Source organism: Piliocolobus tephrosceles, unplaced genomic scaffold (assembly GCF_002776525.5).
Source record: "Piliocolobus tephrosceles isolate RC106 unplaced genomic scaffold, ASM277652v3 unscaffolded_28119, whole genome shotgun sequence".
NCBI lineage: Eukaryota > Metazoa > Chordata > Mammalia > Primates > Cercopithecidae > Piliocolobus > Piliocolobus tephrosceles.
Window position 1 is genome coordinate 3142 of NW_022311109.1, and position 5601 is coordinate 8742.

Below are 5601 nucleotides of genomic sequence, written 5' to 3' on the forward strand. Positions count from 1 at the left end.
AAAAAGAAAACAATGAGGCAGCAGCAAATACCTGGTGGAGTAGCTAAAATCCAAAACACTGACACTTCCTAATGCCAATGACAGTGAACTCTCCTTCACTGTGGATGTGAATGGAAAATTCTACAGCCGATTTGGAAGACAGTCTGCGGAGCTCTGAAAAAAATAGGCGTGGTGTCCTACTGATTCAGTAGTCTCATTCCTACAATATTGACCCAAATGAACTGAAAACTGATGTCCACACAAAAGTCCTCCCACAAACATTTTTAGCAGCCTTACTCATAACTGCCAAAAACTAAACTCAAACAAGGTGAGTCTTTAAAAAAAAAAAATAGAGGAGGTCTCACACTGTATCTACCAGGCTGGTCTCTAACTCCTGGCCTCAAGCAATCTTCTCACCTCTGTCTCCCACGGGCTGGGAACTCAGGGATGAGGCATCATCACACCAGGCTCAAGATGAGCCTTGCAACAGGTGAATAAAGAAACAAACTATGGTAACACCCATCCAGTGTTAATGCTACTCAGTGGTGAAAGAAAATGAGTGGCCGGACATGGTGGCTCACAAGTGGAATCCCAGCACTTTGGGAAGCTGAGGTGGGAGGATCACCTGAGCTGAGATGTTTGAGACCCTGTCTCTAAAAAAACAAAAACAAAAACAAAATTTTTTTTTTTTGACACAGAGTCTCGCTGTGTCGCCCAGGCTAGAGTGTGGTGGCGCAATCTCGGCTCATTGCAAGCTCCGCCTCCTGGGTTCACGCCATTCAAAAACAAAAAATTTTTTTTAGATAAATAAACAAAAATAAAAAATACATGAGTTGTCAAGCAACAAAGCTTTCGAGACCTTTAACGCATATTTTTACATGAAGGAAGCAAGTCTGAAACGGCCACTTACAGCATCATTCCAAATATGTGATATTCTGGAAAATGCAAAACTCTAGAGGCAGGAACATCATCATTTGTTGCCAGGGATAAACAGGGATGGCAAAAGAGTGAGGGGAGAGGTATGATTAGGAGGAGCACAGGGGATTTTGAGGGCAGTGAAATGCTTCTGTATAAGACTGTGATGGTGAATACATGACACATGCAGTCGTCTTAAACCACAGAACAAGAGTGAAGTTTAATGTAAAAGATGGACTTTAGGTAATAATAGCATTGGCGTCTTCAATTTTCATCATGTTCACATGTAATATATTCTTGCATCAACTGTAGGATACACTACACACAGTCAATATGGTTTCTTTGGTTTAAAACATTTTTTTTTTTTTTTTTGGAAACAGGGTCTTGCTATGTTGCCTAGGCTGGCCTCCAACTCCTGAGTCCAAGCCATCCTCCTGTTTCAGCCTCCCTAAGTGGTAGGATTACAGGTATGAGGCACAGCACCTGGCCAGTCAAGATGTTTAAAATAGGGGGAACTACGAGCTTAGAAGAAAAATGTGGGAACTCTGTGGATTATCTGCTCAATGTTTTGGGTAAACAACCATTGTTCTAAATCATAAAATCAACTAAATAAGAAAGTGAATTAACTATCATTCCATGTAAGGTTCACAACTGAGTTTAAATAAAACCCAATATAAAATACAACATATGGGCCGGGCACAGTGGTTCATGCTTGTAATTCCAGCACTTTGGGAGGCCGAGGCAGGTGGATCACGAGGTCAGGAGATCGAGACCATCCTGGCTAACACGGTGAAACCCCATCTCTACTAAAAATACAAAATATTAGCCGGGCGTGGTGGCAGGCGCCTGTAGTCCCAGCCTTTCCGGAGGCTGAGGAAGGAGAATGGCATGAACCCGGGAGGTGGAGCTTGCAGTGAGCCAAGATCTCGCCACTGCACTCCTGCCTGGGCGACAAAGCGAGATTCCATCTCAAAAAAAAGAAAAAAAAATCACATATTGGCATATTGGTTATCATTTGCATAAAAAACGTACAAAAATAAAATATACTGATATGGATGGGTACCCAGGTTGGGGAAGCATAAAGAAAAGTAGGGCAGTTGTCTTATCATTCACAGTACTGGCTCCATCAATATTTGGATTCATTGTGCAATTTTTAAATGTAATTTGTGCATATGTAATACTTTTAGTTTCTGGAATGCACATCCTATACAGAAATAAATCTCAGTGAATTCTAATTATCTGCAACAACAGCATAACAGATTGAAACTAATTTTTTTGTTTGTTTTCTTTTCTTTTTTCTCGAAACAGGGTCTCATTCTGTTACCCAGGCTGGAGTGTAGTGGTGCAATCATAGCTCACTGCAGCCTCGAACTCCTAGGCTTAACAGTTCTTTCCACCTCAGTGTCCTAAGTAGCTGGGACTACAGGCACACATCACCATGACCAGATAAGTTTTTGTATAGACAAGGTTTGCCATGTTGCCCAGGCTGGACTAATTTATTTCTTTCTTTTTGAGACAGTTTCACTCTTGTTGCTGGAGTGCAATGGCACGATCTTGGGATCTTGGCTCACCGCAACCTCTGCATCCCAGGTTCAAGCGATTCTCCTGCCTCAGCCTCCTGAATACCTGGGATTATAGGCCTGTGCCACCACGCCTGGCTAATTTTGTGTTTTTAGTAGAGATGGGGTTTCTCCATGTTCATTAGGGTGATCTCAAACTCCTGAACTTAGGCTATCTGCATGCATTGGCCTCCCAAAGTGTTGGGATTACAGGCATGAGCCACCACGCCCGGCCACTAATTTCTATTAAAATTAATTTTCTTGAAGTCCAAAAAAGTCTCAAGAAGGATAAAAAATGATTATTATGCAAAAAGTTTACACTGAAAAACATCAATATAAAATGCAATAATGGAAAAAATGCCATGTGTCCTTAAAAGGAGATTAAGTATCACTATGATGTAACCTCTCTGAAATATGCCTACAGTTATATTTTATTTTATGAAATGTACAAGGCAGTTTGTTTCTTTCACTAAAATTAAGAAAAAAGTACTTCTAAAAAGTGAAATACAAGACAATGACTAAAAATAGCCAAGATCCTCTATAGAATATGGTTGGGGGGTGTTATGGTGTGAATATTTGCATCACCTCAAAAAAATCACACATTAATAACCTACCCCCAATATAGTATTAGAAGCTGACATCTCTGGGAAGTAATTAGGATTAGATGAGAGCATAGGAGTAAATCCTTTCTGAATGAGATTAGTGCTCTTATAAGAAGACACAGGAGAGCCGGCTTCCTCTCTTTTCTGTCAGGTGAAGAAACCACAAGATGCCCATTTGTAAACCAGGAAGCGGGCCCGTACCAGATACTAGATCTGCCAGCTCCCTGAACATGGACTTCACAAACTCAAGAACTGCCAGAAATAAATGTCTATTCTTTAAGTCACCCAGTCTATGGTAATTTGATACAGCAGCCCAACATGACTAAGATACAGAGGCACTATCCCTACTACACACCACAGCTTTGAACTCTAAACTAATTAATAGAAAATGGTATTATCAGAGGTGGAAAGATAGGTCAATGGAGAACAGCAAATTGTGAAACTAGGGCACCTATGTTTTTTTTTGTTTGTTTGTTTGTTTGTTTTGAGACAGAGTTTTGCTCTTGTTGCCCTGGCTAGAGAGCAATGGTGCAATCTCGGCAATCTTGGCTCACTGCAACCACCACCTCCCAGGTTCAAGTGATTCTCCTGCCTCAGCCTCCCGAGTAGCTGGGATTACAGCCATGCACCACCATGCTTGGCTAATTTTGAATTTTAATAGTGATGGAGTTTCACCATATTGATCAGGCTTGTCTCAAACTCCTGACCTCAGGTGATCTGCCAGTCTTAGCCTCCCAAAGTGCTGGTATTACAGGCATGAGCCACCGCACCCAGTCTGGGCATCTATTTAAGGTAATGTGAAACTATGACAAACCAGGTGTTGTCAGCCAATGATATAAGTGGTGAACACTTAACGGAAAAAGCAGGGACAAATGGTTCTCTACCGGAGAATAATCAATCTACTATTCATCATCTCCATATACAATAATTTAATTCATTCTAGAGGTGCCGGTTATAGTGAGTTCTTATAATCATATGCTACCTTAGCATGCATTTTCTTTATGGATTTCACATTCTCGTAACAGAAGAAACCTTTACTCAAACTCAACCGAGTTTCCAGTTCTCCACCTCCTCCCAGTTCCTCCATGTGGTCAACTTACACAGCTGCATTCTGGTGACCACCTCCCTGTGGGACAGTCAGATACAACCTTGTTGGAGTGGCCTTTCCTTGTCTTTTGGGATATTTCTCTCTTCACAGTTGAGACAATCCAAAGGACAGGTATCATTTCTGCTTTTCCTCAATAGCAACATCCAATTAGCTGACCTGCCATGTGTCTCCAATTAATGGAAACTGAAGTTGGGAGAGAGAAGCGGAGCACCCATGAATTGGGTATCTAGATGAAGAGTATACCAGGCATCTATCTCCTCCACCATTAGTCATTCAGCTGTTCCCTTGGGAGGCCCCACTCCCCTAGGCACTGATACCCACTAGACCCTCCAAGAGACACGGCAACTGTGGGGGTCTTCGGTCAGCAACAGGCAGTTCTAAAACTCAAAACCTGGAAAAGATAGAAGGGTGTACTGAAGACATACCACCTGTAAAGTTTCCAGAAAGGAACCTCATCCCAAAGATATCCTGATAAGGTGTCTGTGTCTAGGAAAGGTAACAGGAGGAGAGGCAGAAAGGATTTTTCAGGAAAATGTCTAGTGGTGATTCTCTGCTTTCCTCTCATGTGAAATGTTCAGACACTGATTTTACTGTAAGCCCTTGAAGAGTTAGGCTGTGGTATGAGGGTGGAGGATTTGAGACCCTGCATTGCATATATTTGGAAAATGTAAGCTGAAACCAATCGCCCTGGAAAGTGTGAAAAAATTTAAATAAGAAGCAATGAGACCGAACTATGTGTAGTACCCTAGGGTCCTACCTAAGGGCCCTGAAATCAAATTTAAATACAACTCTTGGAAATTACTAATTTATAGGAAAATAAAATTTATGCTTAATCAGGCACAATTTACCAATTACCTTGTAATTACATACATAGAAATTTTCTACCTATATGGGCTGTGTGAACAAGTAAGTCAGGCCGGGTGCAGTGGTTCACACCAGTAATCCCACCACTTTGGGAGGCTAAGGTGGGCGGACCACTTGAGGACAGGAGTGTGAGACTAGCCTGGCCAATGTGGTAAAACCCCGTGTTTACTAAAAATACAAAAATTAGCCGAGTGTGGTGGCACATGCATGTAATCCCAGCTACTTGGGAGGCTGAGGCAGGAGAATTACTTGAACCCAGGAGGTGGAGGCTGCAGTGAGCTATCGCGCCACTGCACTCCAGCCTGGCCGACAGAGTGAGACCTTGTCTCAAAACAAACAAACAACAAAAACAACAAAGTAATTCCAAAATTTAAGCTGACAGATCTCTCAATTATCTTGAAGCAATGTGATCATGGGGTTGAGTCACATGACACACAGCTTTCACATGGCCAGCTGGAACTCTCCTTTCCCTGATTACAGATTCACCTTCTTTCTTACCTATAGTGTTTTGTAAAATGTTCTAAATGACTGAAGGGAAACAGGAAAGGCCCTTTCCCTCTTCACTTTTTTTTTT